Source organism: Ambystoma mexicanum, chromosome 6q (genome assembly GCF_040938575.1).
Source record: "Ambystoma mexicanum isolate Mex_15411 chromosome 6q, UKY_AmexF1_1, whole genome shotgun sequence".
Lineage (NCBI taxonomy): Eukaryota > Metazoa > Chordata > Amphibia > Caudata > Ambystomatidae > Ambystoma > Ambystoma mexicanum.
In genome coordinates, this window is record NC_090937.1 from 1,620,080,155 (window position 1) to 1,620,106,442 (window position 26,288).

Consider the following 26,288-nt stretch of genomic DNA (forward strand, 5'->3'; position numbering starts at 1 on the left):
CGCCAATTACGAGGTCCCCTAGCGCCATGGTGCTTTTAACACCTGCTTTTAGCAGGTGTTAAAATCCATGGCGCTAAGGGACCATGGAGTTAATTACGCCACCGTAATTTACGGTGGCGTAATTAACGCCTTCCCCACTCCCATTATGCCCTATGGGGCAAAAATGGGAATGGGGAAGGGTAAATGGGGATTGGGAACTTACCGCCCCGCCAAGGTCGGAAAGGGGCGGTAAGTCCGCCAACCTCCATGGCGTAAACGTAGTTTACGCCATGGTGGTAAAGTCACGGCCCAGGCGGTAACTTACCGCCTGGGTCGTAATGAGGCCCATTATGTCTATCCATTAACTACACAGTGACTGCAGCTGCGCGCCTGATGGTGGTCTATAGATGTTATGTCTATCCACTAGCTGCACAGTGACTGCGGCTGCATGCCTGATGGTGGTCGATAGATGCTATGTTCATCCACTAACGACACTGTGACTGAAGCTGCACGCCTGATGGTGGTCTATAGATGTTATGTCTATCCATTAACTGCACCGTGACTGCAGCTGCACGCTGATGGTGGTCTATAGATGCTATGTCCATCCACTAACTACACAGTGACAGCAGCTGCACGCTGATGGTGGTCTATAGATGTTATGTCTACCCACTAACGACACAGTGACTGCGGCTGCATGCCTGATTGTGGTCTATATATGTTATGTCTACCCACTAACGACACAGTGACTGCAGCTGCCCGGCCGATGTTGGTCTATAGATGCTGTTTCCATCCACTTAAGACACAGTGACTGCAGCTGCGCGCCTGATGGTGGTCTATAGATGCTATGTCCATCCACTAACGACACAGTGACTGCAGCTGCACGCTGATGGTGTTCTATGGATGTTATGTCTACCCCCTAACGACACAGTGACAGCAGCTGCACGCCTGATGGTGCTGTGATGTTATGTCTATCCATTAACTACACCGTGACTGCAGCTGCACTCTGATGGTGGTCTATAGATGTTATGTCCATCCACTAACTACAAAGTGACTGCAGCTGCACGCTGATGGTGGTCTATAAATGTTATGTCTATCCACTAACTACACAGTGACTGCAGCTGCACGCTGATGGTGGTCTATAGATGCTATGTCGATCCACTTACGACACAGTGACTGCAGCTGCACACTGTTGGTGCTCTATAGATGTTATGTCCATCCACTATTGACACAGTGACTGCAGCTGCGCGCCTGATGGTGGTCTATAGATGCTATGTCCATCCACTAACTGCACAGTGACCGCAGCTGCATGCCTGATGGTGCTCTATAGATGTTATGTCTATCCATTAACTACACAGTGACTGCAGCTGCGCGCCTGATGGTCGTCTATAGATGTTATGTCCATCCACTAGCTGCACAGTGACTGCTGCTGCACGCCTGATGGTGGTCTATAGATGTTATGTCTACCCACTAGCGACACAGTGACTGCAGCTGCACGCCTGATGGTGGTCTATAGATGCTATGTCCATCCACTAACTACACAGTGACCGCAGCACCACGCTGATGGTGGTCTACAGATGTTATGTCTACCCACTAACGACACAGTGACTGCAGATGCACGCCTGATGGTGCTGTGATGTTATATCTATCCGCTAACTACACAGTGACTGCAGCTGCACGCTGATGGTGCTCTATAGATGTTATGTCCATCCACTAACGACACAGTGACTGCAGCTGCACGCCTGATGGTGGTCTATAGATGCTATGTCCATCCACTAACTACACAGTGACTGCAGCTGCGCGCCTGATGGTGGTCTATAGATGCTATGTCCATCCACTAACTACACAGTGACTGCAGCTGCAAGCTGATGGTGGTCTACAGATGTTATGTCTACCCACTAATGACACAGTGACTGCAGCTGCACACCTGATGGTGCTGTGATGTTATATCTATCCACTAACTACACAGTGACTGCAGCTGCACGCTGATGGTGGTCTATAGATGCTATGTCGATCCACTTACGACACAGTGACTGCAGCTGCACGCTGTTGGTGCTCTATAGATGTTATGTCCATCCACTAATGACACAGTGACTGCAGCTGCGCGCCTGATGGTGGTCTATAGATGCTATGTCCATCCACTAACTGCACAGTGACCGCAGCTGCATGCCTGATGGTGCTCTATAGATGTTATGTCTATCCATTAACTACACAGTGACTGCAGCTGCGCGCCTGATGGTGGTCTATAGATGTTATGTCCATCCACTAGCTGCACAGTGACTGCGGCTGCACGCCTGATGGTGGTCTATAGATGTTATGTCTACCCACTAGCGACACAGTGACTGCAGCTGCACGCCTGATGGTGGTCTATAGATGCTATGTCCATCCACTAACTACACAGTGACCGCAGCTGCACGATGATGGTGGTCTACAGATGTTATGTCTACCCACTAACGACACAGTGACTGCAGATGCACGCCTGATGGTGCTGTGATGTTATATCTATCCGCTAACTACACAGTGACTGCAGCTGCATGCTGATGGTGGTCTATAGATGCTATGTCGATCCACTTACGACACAGTGACTGCAGCTGCATGCTGTTGGTGCTCTATAGATGTTATGTCCATCCACTAACGACACAGTGACTGCAGCTGCGCGCCTTATGGTGGTCTATAGATGTTATGTCTTTCCACTAGCTGCACAGTGACTGCGGCTGCAAGCCTGATGGTGGCCGATAGATGCTATGTTCATCCACTAACGACACTGTGACTCAAGCTGCACGCCTGATGGTGGTCTATAGATGCTACGTCCATCCACTAACTACACAGTGACTGCAGCTGCACGCTGATGGTGGTCTATAGATGTTATGTCTACCCACTAACGACACAGTGACTGCGGCTGCACGCCTGATGGTGGTCTGTAGATGTTATGTCTACCCACTAACGACACAGTGACTGCAGCTGCGCGCCTGATGGTGGTCTATAGATGCTGTTTCCATCCACTAACGACACAGTGACTGCAGCTGCGTGCCTGATGGTGGTCTATAGATGCGATGTCCATCCACTAACGACACAGTGACTGCAGCTGCACGCTGATGGTGGTCTATAGATGTTATGTCTACCCCCTAACGACATAGTGACAGCAGCTGCACGCCTGATGGTGCTGTGATGTTATGTCTATCCATTAACTACACCGTGACTGCAGCTGCACTCTTATGGTGGTCTATAGATGCTATGTCCATCCACTAACTACACAGTGACTGCAGCTGCACGCTGATGGCGGTCTATAGATGTTATGTCCATCCACTAACTACACAGTGACTGCAGCTGCACGCTGATGGTGGTCTATAGATGCTATGTTCATCCACTAACTACACAGTGACCCCAGTGCATGCATGATGGTGGTCTATAGATGTTATGTCCATCCACTAACTGCACAGTGACCGCAGCTGCACGCCTGATGGTGGTCTATAGATGATATGTCCATCCACTAACTGCACAGTGACCGCAGCTGCACGCTTGATGGTGGTCTATAGATGTTATGTCCATCCACTAACTGCACAGTGACCGCAGCTGCACGCCTGATGGTGGTCTATAGACATTATGTCTATCCACTAACGGCACAGTGACAGCAGCTGCATGCCTGATGGTGGTCTATAGAAGTTATGTCTACCCACTAACTACACAGTGACTGCAGCTCCACGCTGATGGTGCTGTGATGTTATGTCTATCCACTAACTGCACAGTGACCGCAGCTGCACACTTGATGGTGGTCTATAGATGTTATGTCCATCCACTAACTTCACAGTGACCGCAGCTGCACGCCTGATGGTGGTCTATAGACATTGGGCCTCATTCCGAGTACGGCGCTAACCAATGGCGCTATTAACGCCTTGGTTGACGCCGTACCCGGACCGGCAGCGCCTTGGTGGATGGCGGAATTACCGCCCCATTCCAAGGTTGGCGGGGCGGTAATTCCCCAATCCCCATTTACCCTTCCCCATTCCCATTCTTGCCCCATAGGGCATAATGGGAGTGGGGAAGGTGTTAATTACGCCACCGTAAATTACGGTGGCGTAATTAACATCAAGGTCCCTTAGCGCCATGGTTTTTAACACCTGCTAAAAGCAGGTGTTAAAACCTCCATGGCGCAAAGGGAACTCGGAGTATGGCGGTAAGGGATTACCGCCACCGCTCTCGTTAGCGGTGGCCGCTATCCCTTACCGCCATACTCGGAATGAGGCCCATTATGTCTATCCACTAACGGCACAGTGAAAAGCAGCTGCATGCCTGATGGTGGTCTATAGATGTTATCTCTATCCATTAACTACACAGAGACTGCAGCTGCACGCCTGATGGTGGTCTATAGATGTTATGTCTACCCACTAATGACACAGTGACAGCAGCTGCGTGCCTGATGGTGGTCTATAGATGCTATGTCCATCCACTAACTACACAGTGACGGCAGCTGCGCACCTGGTGGTGGTCTATAGATGCTATGTCCATCCACTAACTACACAGTGACTGCAGCTGCACGCTGATGGTGGTCTACATATGTTATGTCTACCCACTAACGACACAGTGGCTGCAGCTGCACGCTTGATGGTGCTGTGATGTTATATCTATCCACTAAATACACAGTGACTGCAGCTGCACGCTGATGGTGGTCTATAGATGCTATGTCGATCCACTTACGACACAGTGACTGCAGCTGCACGCTGTTGGTGCTCTTTAGATGTTATTTCCATCCACTAACGACACAGTGACTGCAGCTGCGCGCCTGATGGTGGTCTATAGATGCTATGTCCATCCACTAACTGCACAGTGACCGCAGCTACATGCCTGATGGTGCTCTATAGATATTATGTCTATCCATTAACTACACAGTGACTGCAGCTGCGCGCCTGATGGTGGTCTATATATGTTATGTCTATCCACTAGCTGCACAGTGACTGCGGCTGCACAACTGATGGTGGTCGATAGATGCTATGTTCATCCACTAACGACACTGTGACTGAAGCTGCACGCCTGATGGTGGTCTATATATGTTATGTCTATCCATTAACTACACCGTGACTGCAGCTGCACGCTGATGGTGGTCTATAGATGCTATGTCCATCCACTAACTACACAGTGACAGCAGCTGCACGCTGATGGTGGTCTATAGATGTTATGTCTACCCACTAACGACACAGTGACTGCGGCTGCACGCCTGATGGTCGTCTATAGATGTTATGTCTACCCACTAACGACACAGTGACTGCAGCTGCGCGCCTGATGGTGGTCTATAGATGCTGTTTCCATCCACTAACGACACAGTGACTGCAGCTGCACTCTTATGGTGGTCTATAGATGCTATGTCCATCCACTAACTACACAGTGACTGCAGCTGCATGCCTGATGGTGGTCTATAGATGTTATGTCCATCCACTAACTGCACAGTGACCGCAGCTGCATGCCTGATGGTGGTCTATAGATGCTATGTCCACCCACTAACTACACAGTGACAGCAGCTGCACGCTGATGGTGGTCTATAGATGGTATGTCTACCCACTAACGACACAGTGACTGCGGATGCACGCCTGATGGTCGTCTATAGATGTTATGTCTACCCACTAACGACACAGTGACTGCAGCTGCGCGCCTGATGGTGGTCTATAGATGCTGTTTCCATCCACTAACTACACCGTGACTGCAGCTGCACTCTTATGGTGGTCTATAGATGCTATGTCCATCCACTAAGTACACAGTGACTGCAGCTGCACGCTGATGGTGGTCTATAGATGTTATGTCCATCCACTAACTACACAGTGACTGCAGCTGCACGCTGATGGTGGTCTATATATGCTATGTTCATCCACTAACTACACAGTGACCGCAGCTGCATGCCTGATGGTGGTCTATAGATGTTATGTCCATCCACTAACGACACCGTGACTGCAGCTGCGCGCCTGATGGTGGTCTATAGATGTTATGTCCATCCACTAACTGCATAGTGACCGCAGCTGCATGCCTGATGGTGGTCTATAGATGTTATGTCCATCCACTAACTGCACAGTGACTGCAGCTGCGCGCCTGATGGTGGTCTATAGATGTTATGTCCATCCACTAACTGCATAGTGACCGCAGCTGCATGCCTGATGGTGGTCTATAGATGTTATGTCCATCCACTAACTGCACAGTGACCGCAGCTGCATGCCTGATGGTGCTCTATAGATATTGGGCCTCATTACGACCCTGGCGGTAAGGGGTTTACGCCAGCGTTAGCTGCGCCGACCCCTTACCGCCAATTACGAGGTCCCCTAGCGCCATGGTGCTTTTAACACCTGCTTTTAGCAGGTGTTAAAATCCATGGCGCTAAGGGACCATGGAGTTAATTACGCCACCGTAATTTACGGTGGCGTAATTAACGCCTTCCCCACTCCCATTATGCCCTATGGGGCAAAAATGGGAATGGGGAAGGGTAAATGGGGATTGGGGACTTACCGCCCCGCCAAGGTCGGAATGGGGCGGTAAGTCTGCCAACCACCATGGCGTAAACGTAGTTTACGCCATGGTGGTAAAGTCACGGCCCAGGCGGTAACTTACCGCCTGGGTCGTAATGAGGCCCATTATGTCTATCCATTAACTACACAGTGGCTGCAGCTGCGCGCCTGATGGTGGTCTATAGATGTTATGTCTATCCACTAGCTGCACAGTGACTGCGGCTGCATGACTGATGGTGGTCGATAGATGCTATGTTCATCCACTAACGACACTGTGACTGAAGCTGCACGCCTGATGGTGGTCTATAGATGTTATGTCTATCCATTAACTGCACCGTGACTGCAGCTGCACGCTGATGGTGGTCTATAGATGCTATGTCCATCCACTAACTACACAGTGACAGCAGCTGCACGCTGATGGTGGTCTATAGATGTTATGTCTACCCACTAACGACACAGTGACTGCGGCTGCATGCCTGATTGTGGTCTATAGAGGTTATGTCTACCCACTAACGACACAGTGACTGCAGCTGCCCGGCCGATGTTGGTCTATAGATGCTGTTTCCATCCACTTAAGACACAGTGACTGCAGCTGCGCGCCTGATGGTGGTCTATAGATGCTATGTCCATCCACTAACGACACAGTGACTGCAGCTGCACGCTGATGGTGTTCTATAGATGTTATGTCTACCCCCTAACGACACAGTGACAGCAGCTGCACGCCTGATGGTGCTGTGATGTTATGTCTATCCATTAACTACACCGTGACTGCAGCTGCACTCTGATGGTGGTCTATAGATGTTATGTCCATCCACTAACTACAAAGTGACTGCAGCTGCACGCTGATGGTGGTCTATAAATGTTATGTCTATCCACTAACTACACAGTGACTGCAGCTGCACGCTGATGGTGGTCTATAGATGCTATGTTCATCCACTAACTACACAGTGACCCCAGCTGCATGCCTGATGGTGGTCTATAGATGTTATGTCCATCCACTAACTGCACAGTGACCGCAGCTGCACGCCTGATGGTGGTCTATAGATGATATGTCCATTCACTAACTGCACAGTGACAGCAGCTGCATGCCTGATGGTGGTCTATAGAAGTTATGTCTACCCACTAACTACACAGTGACTGCAGCTGCACGCCTGATGGTGGTCTATAGACGTTATGTCTACCCACTAACGACACAGTGACCGCAGCTGCACGCCTGATGGTGGTCTATAGATGTTATATCTATCCACAAACTGCACAGTGACTGCAGTTGCACGCCTGATGGTGGTCTATAGATGTTGTGTCTATCCACTAACTGCACAGTGACAGGAGCTGCGCGCGTGATGGTGGTCTATAGATGTTATGTCTATCCATTAACTACACAGTGACTGCAGCTGCACGCCTGATGCTGCTCTATAGATGTTATGTCTATCCATTAACTACACTGTGACTGCAGCTGCACGCTAATGGTGGTCTATAGATGTTATGTCTACCCACTAACGACACAGTGACCACAGCTGCACGCCTGATGGTGGTATATACATGTTATGTCTATCCACAAACTGCACAGTGACAGCAGCTGCACGCCTGACGGTGGTCTATAGACATTATCTCTATCCATTAACTGCACAGTGACTGCAGCTGCGTGCCTGATGGTGCTCTTTAGACGTTATGTCTATCCACTAACTGCACAGTGACAGCAGCTGCGCGCGTGATGGTGGTCTATAGACATTATCTCTATCCCTTAACTACACAGTGACTGCAGCTGCGTGCCGGATGGTGCTCTATAGATGTTATGTCTATCCATTAACTAAACCGTGACTGCAGCTGCACGCTAATGGTGGCCTATAGATGTTATGTCTACCCACTAACGACACAGTGACCACAGCTGCACGCCTGATCGTGGCATATACATGTTATGTCTATCCACAAACTACACCGTGACTGCAGCTGCATGCTGATGGTGGTCTATAGATGCTACGTCCATCCACTAACTACACAGTGACTGCAGCTGCACGCTGATGGTGGTCTATAGATGTTATGTCTACCCACTAACGACACAGTGACTGCGGCTGCACGCCTGATGGTGGTCTGTAGATGTTATGTCTACCCACTAACGACACACTGACTGCAGCTGCACGCCTGATGGTGGTCTATAGATGCTGTTTCCATCCACTAACGACACAGTGACTGCAGCTGCGCGCCTGATGGTGGTCTATAGATGCTATGTCCATCCACTAACGACACAGTGACTGCAGCTGCACGCTGCTGGTGGTCTATAGATGTTATGTCTACCCCCTAACGACACAATGACAGCAGCTGCACACCTGAGGGTGCTGTGATGTTATGTCTATCCATTAACTACACCGTGACTGCAGCTGCACTCTGATGGTGGTCTATAGATGTTATGTCCATCCACTAACTACACAGTGACTGCAGCTGCATGCTGATGGTGGTCTATAAATGTTATGTCCATCCACTAACTACACAGTGACTGCAGCTGCACGCTGATGGTGGTCTATAGATGCTATGTTCATCCACTAACTACACAGTGACCCCAGCTGCATGCATGATGGTGGTCTATAGATGTTATGTCCATCCACTAACTGCACAGTGACCGCAGCTGCACGCCTGATGGTGGTCTATAGATGATATGTCCATCCACTAACTGCACAGTGACCGCAGCTGCACACTTGATGGTGGTCTATAGATGTTATGTCTATCCACTAACTGCACAGTGACCGCAGCTGCACGCCTGATGGTGGTCTATAGACATTATGTCTATCCACTAACGGCACAGTGACAGCAGCTGCATGCCTGATGGTGGTCTATAGAAGTTATGTCTACCCACTAACTACACAGTGACTGCAGCTCCACGCTGATGGTGCTGTGATGTTATGTCTATCCACTAACTACATAGTGACTGCAGCTGCACGCCTGATGGTGGTCTATAGATGTTATGTCTACCCACTAACGACACAGTGACCGCAGCTGCACGCCTGATGGTGGTCTATAGATGTTATATCTATCCAAAAACTGCACAGTGACTGCAGTTGCACTCCTGATGGTGGTCTATAGATGTTGTGTCTATCCACTAACTGCACAGTGACAGGAGCTGCTCGCATGATGGTGGTCTATAGATGTTATGTCTATCCATTAACTACACAGTGACTGCAGCTGCAAGCCAGATGCTGCTCTATAGATGTTATGTCTATCCATTAACTACACCGTGACTTCAGCTGCACGCTAATGGTGGTCTATAGATGTTATGTCTACCCACTAACGACACAGTGACCGCAGCTGAACGCCTGATGGTGGTATATACATGTTATCTCTATCCATTAACTGCACAGTGACAGCAGCTACGTGCCTGATGGTGGTCTATAGACATTATCTCTATCCATTAACTGCACAGTGACTGCAGCTGCGTGCCTGATGGTGCTCTATAGACGTTATGTCTATCCACTTACGACACAGTGACTGCAGCTGCACGCTGTTATTGCTCTATAGATGTTATGTCGATCCACTTACGACATAGTGACTGCAGCTGCACGCTGTTGGTGCTCTATAGATGTTATGTCCATCCACTAACGAAACAGTGACAGCAGCTGCGCCACTCATGGTGGTCTATAGATGTTATGCCTACCCACTAACAACACAGTGACTGCAGCTGCGCGCCTGATGGTGGTCTATGGATGTTATGTCCATCCACTAACTACACAGTGACTGCAGCTGCACGCCTGATGGTGGTCTATAGATGTTATGTCTACCCACTAACAACACAGTGACTGCAGCTGCACGCCTGATGGTGGTCTATAGATGCTATATCCATCCACTAACTACACAGTGACTGCAGCTGCATGCCTGATGGTGGTCTATAGATGCTATGTCCATCCACTAACTACACAGTGACTGCAGCTGCACGCTGATGGTGGTCTACAGATGTTATGTCTACCCACTAATGACACAGTGACTGCAGCTGCACGCCTGATGGTGCTGTGATGTTATATCTATCCACTAACTACACAGTGACTGCAGCTGCACGCTGATGGTGGTCTATAGATGCTATGTCGATCCACTTACGACACAGTGACTGCAGCTGCACGCTCTTGGTGCTCTATAGATGTTATGTCCATCCACTAACGACACAGTAACTGCAGCTGCGCGCCTGATGGTGGTCTATAGATGCTATGTCCATCCACTAACTGCACAGTGACCGCAGCTGCATGCCTGATGGTGCTCTATAGATGTTATGTCTATCCATTAACTACACAGTGACTGCAGCTGCGCGCCTGATGGTGGTCTATAGATGTTATGTCTATCCACTAGCTGCACAGTGACTGCGGCTGCACGCCTGATGGTGGTCGATAGATGCTATGTTCATCCACTAACGACACTGTGACTGAAGCTGCACGCCTGATGGTGGTCTATAGATGTTATGTCTATCCATTAACTACACCGTGACTGCAGCTGCACGCTGATGGTGGTCTATAGATGCTACGTCCATCCACTAACTACACAGTGACTGCAGCTGCACGCTGATGGTGGTCTATAGATGTTATGTCTACCCACTAACGACACAGTGACTGCAGCTGCACGTCTGATGGTGGTCTGTAGATGTTATGTCTACCCACTAATGACACAGTGACTGCAGCTGCGCGCCTGATGGTGGTCTATAGATGTTGTTTCCATCCATTAATGACACAGTGACTGCAGCTGCGCGCCTGATGGTGGTCTATAGATGCTATGTCCATCCATTAACTATATAGTGACAGCAGCAGCACGCCTGATGGTGCTGTGATGTTATGTCTATCCATTAACTACACCGTGACTGCAGCTGCACTCTTATGGTGGTCTATAGATGCTATGTCCATCCACTAACTACACAGTGACTGCAGCTGCACGCTGATGGTGGTCTATAGATGTTATGTCCATCCTCTAACTACACAGTGACTGCAGCTGCACGCTGATGGTGGTCTATAGATGCTATGTTCATCCACTAACTACACAGTGACCGCAGCTGCATGCCTGATGGTGGTCTATAGATGTTATGTTCATCCACTAATGACACAGGGACTGCAGCTGCGCGCCTGACGGTGGTCTATCGATGCTATGTCCATCCACTAAGTGCATAGTGACCGCAGCTGCATGCCTGATGGTGGTCTATAGATGTTATGTCCATCCACTAACTGCACAGTGACCGCAGCTGCATGCCTGATGGTGCTCTATAGATATTATGTCTATCCATTAACTACACAGTGACTGCAGCTGCGCGCCTGATGGTGGTCTAGAGATGTTATGTCTATCCACTAGCTGCACAGTGACTGCGGCTGCACGCCAGATGGTGGTCGATAGATGCTATGTTCATCCACTAACGACACTGTGACTGAAGCTGCACGCCTGATGGTGGTCTATAGATGTTATGTCTATCCATTAACTACACCGTGACTGCAGCTGCACGCTGATGGTGGTCTATAGATGCTATGTCCATCCACTAACTACACAGTGACAGCAGCTGCACGCTGATGGTGGTCTATAGATGTTATGTCTACCCACTAACGACACAGTGACTGCGGCTGCACGCCTTCTTGTGGTCTATAGATGTTATGTCTACCCACTAACGACACAGTGACTGCAGCTGCGCGGCCGATGGTGGTCAATCGATGCTGTTTCCATCCACTTACGACACAGTGACTGCAGCTGCGCCCCTGATGGTGGTCTATAGATGCTATGTCCATCCACTAACGACACAGTGACTGCAGCTGCACGCTGATGGTGGTCTATAGATGTTATGTCTACCCCCTAACGACACAGTGACAGAAGCTGCACGCCTGATGGTGCTGTGATGTTGTGTCTATCCATTAACTACACCGTGACTGCAGCTGCACTCTGATGGTGGTCTATAGATGTTATGTCCATCCAATAACTACACAGTGACTGCAGCTGCACGCTGATGGTGGTCTATAAATGTTATGTCCATCCACTAACTACACAGTGACTGCAGCTGCACGCTGATGGTGGTCTATAGATGCTATGTTCATCCACTAACTACACAGTGACCCCAGCTGCATGCCTGGTGGTGGTCTATAGATGTTATGTCCATCCACTAACTGCACAGTGACTGCAGCTGCACGCCTGATGGTGGTCTATAGATGATATGTCCATCCACTAACGACACAGTGACTGCAGCTGCACGCTGATGGAGGTCTATAGATGTTATGTCCACCCCCTAACGACATAGTGACAGCAGCAGCATGCCTGATGGTGCTGTGATGTTATGTCTATCCATTAACTACACCGTGACTGCAGCTGCACTCTTATGGTGGTCTATAGATGCTATGTCCATCCACTAACTACACAGTGACTGCAGCTGCACGCTGATGGTGGTCTATAGATGTTATGTCCATCCTCTAACTACACAGTGACTGCAGCTGCACGCTGATGGTGGTCTATAGATGCTATGTTCATCCACTAACTACACAGTGACCGCAGCTGCATGCCTGATGGTGGTCTATAGATGTTATGTTCATCCACTAATGACACAGTGACTGCAGCTGCGCGCCTGACGGTGGTCTATCGATGCTATGTCCATCCACTAAGTGCATAGTGACCGCAGCTGCATGCCTGATGGTGGTCTATAGATGTTATGTCCATCCACTAACTGCACAGTGACTGCAGCTGCATGCCTGATGGTGCTCTATAGATATTATGTCTATCCATTAACTACACAGTGACTGCAGCTGCACGCCTGATGGTGGTCTAGAGATGTTATGTCTATCCACTAGCTGCACAGTGACTGCGGCTGCACGCCTGATGGTGGTCGATAGATGCAATGTTCATCCACTAACGACACTGTGACTGAAGCTGCACGCCTGATGGTGGTCTATAGATGCTATGTCTATCCATTAACTACACCGTGACTGCAGCTGCACGCTGATGGTGGTCTATAGATGCTATGTCCATCCACTAACTACACAGTGACAGCAGCTGCACGCTGATGGTGGTCTATAGATGTTATGTCTACCCACTAACGACACAGTGACTGCGGCTGCACGCCTGATTGTGGTCTATAGATGTTATGTCTACCCACTAACGACACAGTGACTGCAGCTGCACGGCCGATGGTGGTCTATAGATGCTGTTTCCATCCACTTACGACACAGTGACTGCAGCTGCGCGCCTGATGGTGGTCTATAGATGCTATGTCCATCCACTAGCGACACAGTGACTGCAGCTGCACGCTGATGGTGGTCTATAGATGTTATGTCTACCCCCTAACGACACAGTGACAGCAGCTGCACGCCTGATGGTGCTGTGATGTTATGTCTATCCATTAACTACACCGTGACTGCAGCTGCACTCTGATGGTGGTCTATAGATGTTATGTCCATCCAATAACTACACAGTGACTGCAGCTGCACGCTGATGGTGGTCTATAAATGTTATGTCCATCCACTAACTACACAGTGACTGCAGCTGCACGCTGATGGTGGTCTATAGATGCTATGTTCATCCACTAACTACACAGTGACCCCAGCTGCATGCCTGATGGTGGTCTATAGATGTTATGTCCATCCACTAACTGCACAGTGACCGCAGCTGCACGCCTGATGGTGGTCTATAGATGATATGTCCATCCACTAACGACACAGTGACTGCAGCTGCACGCTGATGGAGGTCTATAGATGTTATGTCCACCCCCTAACGACATAGTGACAGCAGCAGCATGCCTGATGGTGGTCTATAGATGTTATGTCCATCCACTAACGACACAGTGACTGCAGCTGCCCGCCTGATGGTGGTCTATAGATGCTATGTCCATCCACTAACTGCATAGTGACCGCAGCTGCATGCCTGATGGTGGTCTATAGATGTTATGTCCATCCACTAACTGCACAGTGACCGCAGCTGCATGCCTGATGGTGCTCTATAGATATTATGTCTATCCATTAACTACACAGTGACTGCAGCTGCGCGCCTGATGGTGGTCTATAGATGTTATGTCTATCCACTAGCTGCACAGTGACTGCGGCTGCACGCCTGATGGTGGTCGATAGATGCTATGTTCATCCACTAACGACACTGTGACTGAAGCTGCACGCCTGATGGTGGTCTATAGATGTTATGTCTATCCATTAACTACACCGTGACTGCAGCTGCACGCTGATGGTGGTCTATAGATGCTATGTCCATCCACTAACTACACAGCAGCTGCACGCTGATGGTGGTCTATAGATGTTATGTCTACCCACTAACGACACATTGACTGCGGCTGCACGCCTGATTGTGGTCTATAGATGTTATGTCTACCCACTAACGACACAGTGACTGCAGCTGCGCGGCCGATGTTGGTCTATAGATGCTGTTTCCATCCACTTACGACACAGTGACTGCAGCTGCGCGCCTGATGGTGGTCTATAGATGCTATGTCCATCCACTAACGACACAGTGACTGCAGCTGCACGCTGATGGTGGTCTATAGATGGTATGTCTACCCCCTAACGACACAGTGACAGCAGCTGCACGCCTGATGGTGCTGTGATGTTATGTCTATCCATTAACTACACCGTGACTGCAGCTGCACTCTGATGGTGGTCTATAGATGTTATGTCCATCCACTAACTACACAGTGACTGCAGCTGCACGCTGATGGTGGTCTATAAATGTTATGTCTATCCACTAACTACACAGTGACTGCTGCTGCACGCTGATGGTGGTCCATAGATGCTATGTTCATCCACTAACTACACAGTGACCCCAGCTGCATGCCTGATGGTGGTCTATAGATGTTATGTCCATCCACTAACTGCACAGTGACCGCAGCTGCACGCCTGATGGTGGTCTATAGATGATATGTCCATTCACTAACTGCACAGTGACCGCAGCTGCACGCCTCATGGTGGTCTATAGACATTATGTCTATCCACTAACGGCACAGTGAGAGCAGCTGCATGCCTGATGGTGGTCTATAGAAGTTATGTCTACCCACTAACTACACAGTGACTGCAGCTCCACGCTGATGGTGCTGTGATGTTATGCCTATCCACTAACTACATAGTGACTGCAGCTGCACGCCTGATGGTGGTCTATAGATGTTATGTCTACCCACTAAGGACACAGTGACCGCAGCTGCACGCCTGATGGTGGTCTATAGATGTTATATCTATCCACAAACTGCACAGTGAATGCAGTTGCATGCCTGATGGTGGTCTATAGATGTTGTGTCTATCCACTAACTGCACAGTGACAGGAGCTGCACGCGTGATGGTGGTCTATAGATGTTATGTCTATCCATTAACTACATAGTGACAGCAGCTGCACGCCTGATGGTGCTGTGATGTTATTTCTATCCATTAACTACACCGTGACTGCAGCTGCACTCTTATGGTGGTCTATAGATGCTATGTCCATCCACTAACTACACAGTGACTGCAGCTGCATGCTGATGGTGGTCTATAGATGTTATGTCCATCCACTAACTACACAGTGACTGCAGCTGCACGCTGATGGTGGTCTATAGATGCTATGTTCATCCACTAACTACACAGTGACCGCAGCTGCATGCCTGATGATGGTCTATAGATGTTATGTCCATCCACTAACGACACAGTGACTGCAGCTGCGCGCCTGATGGTGGTCTATAGATGCTATGTCCATCCACTAACTGCATAGTGACCGCAGCTGCATGCCTGATGGTGGTCTATAGATGTTATGTCCATCCACTAACTGCACAGTGACCGCAGCTGCATGCCTGATGGTGCTCTATAGATATTATGTCTATCCATTAACTACACAATGACTGCAGCTGCGCGCCTGATGGTGGTCTATAGATGTTATGTCTATCCACTAGCTGCACAGTGACTGCGGCTGCACGCCTGATGGTGGTCGATAGATGCTATGTTCATCCACTAACGACACTGTGACTGAAGCTGCACGCCTGATGGTGGTCTATAGATGTTATGTCTATCCATTAACTACACCGTGACTGCAGCTGCACGCTGATGGTGGTCTATAGATGCTATGTCCATCCACTAACTACACAGTGACAGCAGTTGCACGCTGATGGTGGTCTATAGATGTTATGTCTATCCACTAACGACACAGTGACTGCGGCTGCACGCCTGATTGTGGTCTATAGATGTTATGTCTACCCACTAACGACACAGTGACTGCAGCTGCGCGGCCGATGGTGGTCTATAGATGCTGTTTCAATCCACTTACGACACAGTGACTGCAGCTGCGCGCCTGATGGTGGTCTATAGATGCTATGTCCATCCACTAACGACACAGTGACTGCAGCTGCACGCTGATGGTGGTCTATAGATGTTATGTCTACCCCCTAACGACACAGTGACAGCAGCTGCACGCCTGATGGTGCTGTGATGTTATGTCTATCCATTAACTACACCGTGACTGCAGCTGCACTCTGATGGTGGTCTATAGATGTTATGTCCATCCAATAACTACACAGTGACTGCAGCTGCACGCTGATGGTGGTCTATAAATGTTATGTCCATCCACTAACTACACAGTGACTGCAGCTGCACGCTGATGGTGGTCTATAGATGCTATGTTCATCCACTAACTACACAGTGACCCCAGCTGCATGCCTGATGGTGGTCTATAGATGTTATGTCCATCCACTAACTGCACAGTGACCGCAGCTGCACGCCTGATGGTGGTCTATAGATGATATGTCCATTCACTAACTGCACAGTGACTGCAGCTGCACGCTTGATGTTGGTCTATAGATGTTATGTCCATCCACTAACTGCACAGTGACCGCAGCTGCACGCCTGATGGTGGTCTATAGACATTATGTCTATCCACTAACGGCACAGTGAGAGCAGCTGCATGCCTCATGGTGGTCTATAGAAGTTATGTCTACCCACTAACTACACAGTGACTGCATCTCCACGCTGATGGTGCTGTGATGTTATGTCTATCCACTAACTACATAGTGACTGCAGCTGCACGCCTGATGGTGGTATATAGATGTTATGTCTACCCACTAATGACACAGTGACCGCAGCTGCACGCCTGATGGTGGTCTATAGATGCTATGTCCATCCACTAACGACACAGTGACTGCAGCTGCGCGCCTGATGGTGCTCTATAGATGTTATGTCTATCCACTAACTACACAGTGACTGCAGCTGCGCGCCTGATGGTGGTCTATAGATGCTATGTCCATCCACTAACGACACAGTGACTGCAGCTGCGCGCCTGATGGTGCTCTATAGATGTTATGTCTATCCACTAACTACACAGTGACTGCAGCTGTGTGCCTGATGGTGGTCTATAGATGTTCTGTCTACCCACTAACTACACAGTGACTGCAGCTGCGCGCCTGATGGTGGTCTATAGATGTTATATCTATCCACAAACTGCACAGTGACTGCAGCTCCACGCTAATGGTGCTGTGATGTTATGTCTATCCACTAACTACATAGTGACTGCAGCTGCACGCCTGATGGTGGTCCATATATGTTATGTCTACCCACTAACGACACAGTGACCGCAGCTGCACGCCTGATGGTGGTCTATAAATGTTATATCTATCCACTAACTGCACAGTGACTGCAGTTGAACGCATGATGGTGGTCTATAGATGTTGTGTCTATCCACTAACTGCACAGTGACAGCAGCTGCGCGCGTGATGGTGGTCTATAGATGTTATGTCTATCCATTAACTACACAGTGACTGCAGCTGCACGCCTGATGCTGCTCTATAGATGTTATGTCTATCCATTAACAACACCGTTACTGCAGCTGCACGCTAATGGTGGTCTAAAGACATTATCTCTATCCATTAACTATACAGTGACTGCAGCTGCGTGCCGGATGGTGCTCTATAGATGTTATGTCTATCCATTAACTACACCGTGACTGCAGCTGCACGCCTGATGCTGCTCTATAGATGTTATGTCTATCCATTAACTACACCGTGACTGCAGCTGCACGTTAATGGTGGTCTATAGACATTATCTCTATCCATTAACTACACAGTGACCGCAGCTGCACACCTGATGGTGGTATATACATGTTATGTCTATCCACAAACTGCACAGTGACAGCAGCTGCGCGCCTGATGGTGGTCTATAGACATTATCTCTATCTATTAACTGCACAGTGACAGCAGCTGCGCGCCTGACGGTGGTCTATAGACATTATCTCTATCCATTAACTGCACAGTGACTGCAGCTGCGTGCCTGATGGTGCTCTATAGACGTTATGTCTATCCACTAACTGCACAGTGACAGCAGATGCGCACCTGATGGTGGTCTATAGACATTATCTCTATCCATTAACTACACAGTGCCGGATGGTGTTCTATAGATGTTATGTCTATCCATTAACTACACCGTGACTGCAGCTGCACGCTAATGGTGGTCTATAGATGTTATGTCTACCCACTAACGACACAGTGACCACAGCTGCATGCCTGATGGTGGTATATACATGTTATGTCTATCCACAAACTGCACAGTGACTGCAGTTGCACGCCTGATGGTGGTCTATAGATGTTATGTCCATCCACTAACTACACAGTGACTGCAGTTGCACGCATGATGGTGCTCTATAGACGTTATGTCTATCCACTAACTGCACAGTGACAGCAGCTGCGCGCCTGATGGTGGTCTATAGACATTGGGCCTCATTCCGAGTATGGCGGTAAGGGATAGTGGCCACCGCTAACGAGAGCGGTGGCGGTAATCCCTTACCGCCATACTCCGAGTTCCCTTTGCGCCATGGAGGTTTTAACACCTGCTTTTAGCAGGTGTTAAAATCCATGGCGCTAAGGGACCTTGATGTTAATTACGCCACCGTAATTTACGGTGGCGTAATTAACGCCTTCCCCACTCCCATTATGCCCTATGGGGCAAGAATGGGAATGGGGAAGGGTAAATGGGGATTGGGGAATTACCGCCCCGCCAACCTTGGAATGGGACGGTAATTCCGCCATCCACCAAGGCGCTGCCGGTCCGGGTACGGCGTCAACCAAGGCGTTAATAGCGCCATTGGTTAGCGCCGTATTCGGAATGAGGCCCATTATCTCTATCCATTAACTGCACAGTGACTGCAGCTGCGTGCCTGATGGTGCTCTATAGATGTTATGTCTATCCAGTAGCTACACAGCGACAGCAGCTGCACGCTGATGGTTGTTTATAGATGTTATGTCTGTCCACTGACTACACAGTGACAGCAGCTGCGCGCCTGATGGTGATCTATAGATGTTATGTCTACCCACTAACGACACAGTGACTGCAGCTGCGCACCTGATGGTGGTCTATAGATGCTATGTCCATAGATTAACAACACAGTGACTGCAGCTGCACGCCTGATGGTGCTCTATAGATGTTATGTCTATCCACTAACTACACAGTGACTGCAGCTGCGCGCCTGATGGTGGTCTATAGATGCTATGTCCATCCACTAACGACACAGTTACTGCAGCTGCGCGCCTGATGGTGCTCTATAGATGTCATGTCTCTCCACTAACTACACAGTGACTGCAGCTGCGTGCCTGGTGGTGGTCTATAGATGTTCTGTCTACCCACTAACTACACAGTGACTGCAGCTGCGCGCCTGATGGTGGTCTATAGATGTTATATCTATCCACAAACTGCACAGTGACTGCAGCTCCATGCTGATGGTGTTGTGATGTTATGTCTATCCACTAACAACATAGTGACTGCAGCTGCACACCTGATGGTGGTCTATAGATGTTATGTCTACCCACTAATGACACAGTGAACGCAGCTGCACGCCTGATGGTGGTCTATAGATGTTATGTCTATCCTTTAACTACACAGTGACTGCAGCTGCACGCCTGATGCTGCTCTATAGATGTTATGTCTATCCATTAACTACACCGTGACTGCAGCTGCACGCTAATGGTGGTCTATAGATGTTATGTCTACCCACTAACGACACAGTGACCGCAGTTGCATACCTGATGGTGGTATATACATGTTATGTCTATCCAGTAACTGCACAGTGACAGCAGCTGCGCGCGTGATGGTGGTCTATAGATGTTATGTCTATCCATTAACTACACAGTGACTGCAGCTGCACGCCTGATGCTGCTCTATAGATGTTATGTCTATCCATTAACTACACCGTGACTGCAGCTGCACGCTAATGGTGGTCTATAGATGTTATGTCTACCCACTAACGACACAGTGACCGCAGTTGCGTACCTGATGGTGGTATATACATGTTATGTCTATCCACAAACTGCACAGTGACAGCAGCTGCGCGCCTGATGGTGGTCTATAGACATTATCTCTATCCATTAACTGCACAGTGACTGCAGCTGCGTGCCTGATGGTGCTCTATAGACTTTATGTCTATCCACTAACTGCACAGTGACAGCAGCTGCGCGCCTGATGTGGTCTATAGACATTATCTCTATCCATTAACTACACAGTGACTGCAGCTGCGTGCCGGATGGTGCAATATAGATGTTATGTCTATCCATTAACTACACCGTGACTGCAGCTGCACGCTAATGTCTATCCACAAACAGCACAGTGACTGCAGTTGCACGCCTGATGGTGGTCTATAGATGTTATGTCCATCCACTAACTACACAGTGACTGCAGTTGCACGCCTGATGGTGGTCTATAGACATTATCTCTATCCATTAACTGCACAGTGACTGCAGCTGGGTGCCTGATGGTGCTCTATAGATGTTATGTCTATCCACTAGCTACACAGTGACAGCAGCTGCACGCTGATGGTGGTTTATAGATGTTATGTCTATCCACTAACTACACAGTGACAGCAGCTGCGCGCCTGATGGTGCTCTATAGATGTTATTGCTCTATAGATGTTATGTCTACCCACTAACGTCCATCCACTAACTACACAGTGACTGCAGTTGCACACCTGATGGTGGTCTATAGACATTATCTCTATCCACTAACTGCACAGTGACAGCAGCTGCGCGCCTGATGGTGGTCTATGGACATTATCTCTATCCATTAACTGCACAGTGACTGCAGCTGAGTGCCTGATGGTGCTCTATAGATGTTATGTCTATCCACTAGCTACACAGTGACAGCAGCTGCACGCTGATGGTGGTTTATAGATGTTATGTCTATCCACTAACTACACAGTGACAGCAGCTGCGCGCCTGATGGTGCTCTATAGATGTTATGTCTACCCACTAACGACACAGTGACTGCAGCTGCGCGCCTTATGGTGGTCTATATATGCTATGTCCATCCACTACCAACACAGTGACTGCAGCTGCACGCCTGATGGAGCTCTATAGATGTTTTGTCTATCCACTAAGTACACAGTGACTGCAGCTCCGCGCCTGATGGTGGTCTATAGATGCTATGTCCATCCACTAACGACACAGTGACTACAGCTGCGTGCCTTATGGTGCTCTATAGATGTTATGTCTATCCACTAACTACACAGTGACTGCAGCTGCGTGCCTGATGGTGGTCTTTAGATGTTATGTCTACCCACTAACTACCCAGTGACTACAGCTGCGCGCCTGATGGTGGTCTATAGATGTTATATCTATCCACAAACTGCACAGTGACTGCAGCTCCACGCTGATGGTGCTGTGATGTTACGTCTATCCACTAACTACATAGTGACTGCAGCTGCACGCCTGATGGTGGTCTATAGATGTTATGTCTACCCACTAACGACACAGTGACCGCAGCTGCACGCCTGATGGTGGTCTATAGATGTTATATCTATCCACAAACTGCACAGTGACTGCAGTTGCACTCCTGATGGTGGTCTATAGATGTTGTGTCTATCCACTAACTGCACAGTGATAGCAGCTGCGCGTGTGATGGTGGTCTATGGATGTTATGTCTATCCATTAACTACACCGTGACTGCAGCTGCACGCTAATGGTGGTCTATAGATGTTATGTCTACCCACTAACGACACAGTGACCGCAGCTGCACGCCTGATGGTGGTCTATAGATATTATATCTATCCACAAACTGCACAGTGACTGCAGTTGCACGCCTGATGGTGGTCTATAGATGTTGTGTCTATCCACTAACTGCACAGTGACAGCAGCTGCGCGCGTGATGTTGGTCTATAGATGTTATTTCTATCCATTAACTACACCGTGACTGCAGCTGCACGCTAATGGTGGTCTATAGATGTTATGTCTACCCACTAACGACACAGTGACGGCAGCTGCGCACCTGATGGTGGTCTATAGATGTTATGTCCATCCACTAACTACACAGTGACTGCAGCTGCGTGCCTGATGGTGCTCTATAGACGTTATGTCTATCCACTAACTGCACAGTGATAGCAGCTGCGCGCCTGATGGTGGTCTATAGACATTATCTCTATCCATTAACTTCACAGTGACTGCAGCTGCGTGCCTGATGGTGCTCTATAGACGTTATGTCTATCCACTAACTGCACAGTGACAGCAGCTGCGCGCCTGATGGTGGTCTATAGACATTATCTCTATCCATTAACTGCACAGTGACTGCAGCTGCGTGCCTGATGGTGGTCTATAGACGTTATGTCTATACACTAACTGCACAGTGACAGCAGCTGCGCGCCTGATGGTGGTCTATAGACATTATCTCTATCCATTAACTACACAGTGACTGCAGTTGCGTGCCGGATGGTGCTCTATAGATGTTATGTCTATCCATTAACTACACCGTGACTGTAGCTGCACGCTAATGGTGGTCTATAGATGTTATGTCTACCCACTAATGACACAGTGACCACAGCTGCACGCCTGATGGTGGTATATACATGTTATGTCTATCCACAAACTGCACAGTGACTGAAGTTGCACGCCTGATAGTGCTCTATAGATTTTATGTCTATCCACTAGCTACACAGTGACAACAGCTGCACGCTGATGGTGGTTTATAGATGTTATATCTATCCACTAACTACACAGTGACAGCAGCTGCGCGCCTGATGGTGCTCTATAGATGTTATGTCTACCCACTAACGACACAGTGACTCCAGCTGCGCGCCTGATTGTGGCCTATAGATGCTATGTCCATCCACTAACAACACAGTGACTGCAGCTGCACGCCTGATGGTGCTCTATAGATGTTATGTCTATCCACTAACTACACAGTGACTGCAGCTGCGCGCCTGCTGGTGGTCTATAGATGTTATGTCTACCCACTAACGACACAGTGACCGCAGTTGCATACCTGATGGTGGTATATACATGTTATGTCTATCCATTAACTACACCGTGACTGCAGCTGCACGCTAATGGTGGTCTATAGATGTTATGTCTACCCACTAACGACACAGTGACCGCAGTTGCATACCTGATGGTGGTATATACATGTTATGTCTATCCACAAACTGCACAGTGACAGCAGCTGCGCGCCTGATGGTGGTCTATAGACATTATCTCTATCCATTAACTGCACAGTGACTGCAGCTGCGTGCCTGATGGTGCTCTATAGACTTTATGTCTATCCACTAACTGCACAGTGACAGCAGCTGAGCGCCTGATGGTGGTCTATAGACATTATCTCTATCCATTAACTACACAGTGACTGCAGCTGCGTGCCGGATGGTGCAATATAGATGTTATGTCTATCCATTAACTACACCGTGACTGCAGCTGCACGCTAATGTCTACCCACTAACGACACAGTGACCACAGCTGCAAGCCTGATGGTGGTATATACATGTTATGTCTATCCACAAACTGCACAGTGACTGCAGTTGCACGCCTGATGGTGGTCTATAGATGTTATGTCCATCCACTAACTACACAGTGACTGCAGTTGCACGCCTGATGGTGGTCTATAGACATTATCTCTATCCATTAACTGCACAGTGACTGCAGCTGGGTGCCTGATGGTGCTCTATAGATGTTATGTCTATCCACTAGCTACACAGTGACAGCAGCTGCACGCTGATGGTGGTTTATAGATGTTATGTCTATCCACTAACTACACAGTGACAGCAGCTGCGCGCCTGATGGTGCTCTATAGATGTTATTGCTCTATAGATGTTATGTCTACCCACTAACGTCCATCCACTAACTACACAGTGACTGCAGTTGCACACCTGATGGTGGTCTATAGACATTATCTCTATCCACTAACTGCACAGTGACAGCAGCTGCGCGCCTGATGGTGGTCTATGGACATTATCTCTATCCATTAACTGCACAGTGACTGCAGCTGCGTGCCTGATGGTGCTCTATAGATGTTATGTCTATCCACTAGCTACACAGTGACAGCAGCTGCACGCTGATGGTGGTTTATAGATGTTATGTCTATCCACTAACTACACAGTGACAGCAGCTGCGCGCCTGATGGTGCTCTATAGATGTTATGTCTACCCACTAACGACACAGTGACTGCAGCTGCGCGCCTTATGGTGGTCTATATATGCTATGTCCATCCACTACCAACACAGTGACTGCAGCTGCACGCCTGATGGAGCTCTATAGATGTTTTGTCTATCCACTAACTACACAGTGACTGCAGCTGCGCGCCTGATGGTGGTCTATAGATGCTATGTCCATCCACTAACGACACAGTGACTACAGCTGCGCGCCTTATGGTGCTCTATAGATGTTATGTCTATCCACTAACTACACAGTGACTGCAGCTGCGTGCCTGATGGTGGTCTTTAGATGTTATGTCTACCCACTAACTACCCAGTGACTACAGCTGCGCGCCTGATGGTGGTCTATAGATGTTATATCTATCCACAAACTGCACAGTGACTGCAGCTCCACGCTGATGGTGCTGTGATGTTATGTCTATCCACAAACTGCACAGTGACTGCAGTTGCACTCCTGATGGTGGTCTATAGATGTTGTGTCTATCCACTAACTGCACAGTGATAGCAGCTGCGCGTGTGATGGTGGTCTATGGATGTTATGTCTATCCATTAACTACACCGTGACTGCAGCTGCACGCTAATGGTGGTCTATAGATGTTATGTCTACCCACTAACGACACAGTGACCGCAGCTGCACGCCTGATGGTGGTCTATAGATGTTATATCTATCCACTAACTGCACAGTGACCGCAGCTGCACACTTGATGGTGGTCTATAGATGTTATGTCTATCCACTAACTGCACAGTGACCGCAGCTGCACGCCTGATGGTGGTCTATAGACATTATGTCTATCCACTAACGGCACAGTGACAGCAGCTGCATGCCTGATGGTGGTCTATAGAAGTTATGTCTACCCACTAACTACACAGTGACTGCAGCTCCACGCTGATGGTGCTGTGATGTTATGTCTATCCACTAACTACATAGTGACTGCAGCTGCACGCCTGATGGTGGTCTATAGATGTTATGTCTACCCACTAACGACACAGTGACCGCAGCTGCACGCCTGATGGTGGTCTATAGATGTTATATCTATCCAAAAACTGCACAGTGACTGCAGTTGCACTCCTGATGGTGGTCTATAGATGTTGTGTCTATCCACTAACTGCACAGTGACAGGAGCTGCTCGCATGATGGTGGTCTATAGATGTTATGTCTATCCATTAACTACACAGTGACTGCAGCTGCAAGCCAGATGCTGCTCTATAGATGTTATGTCTATCCATTAACTACACCGTGACTTCAGCTGCACGCTAATGGTGGTCTATAGATGTTATGTCTACCCACTAACGACACAGTGACCGCAGCTGAACGCCTGATGGTGGTATATACATGTTATCTCTATCCATTAACTGCACAGTGACAGCAGCTACGTGCCTGATGGTGGTCTATAGACATTATCTCTATCCATTAACTGCACAGTGACTGCAGCTGCGTGCCTGATGGTGCTCTATAGACGTTATGTCTATCCACTTACGACACAGTGA

The 26,288-nt window shown here is 48.8% G+C and overlaps 1 protein-coding gene across 1 annotated transcript in view; it reads right to left on the minus strand.

The window, feature by feature from the left end:
* The window catches only part of LOC138516918 (probable carboxypeptidase X1), a 547,949-nt gene that overhangs the window by 186,084 nt on the left and 335,577 nt on the right, over positions 1 to 26,288 (minus strand). The gene's annotated exons all lie outside the window — the stretch shown is intronic.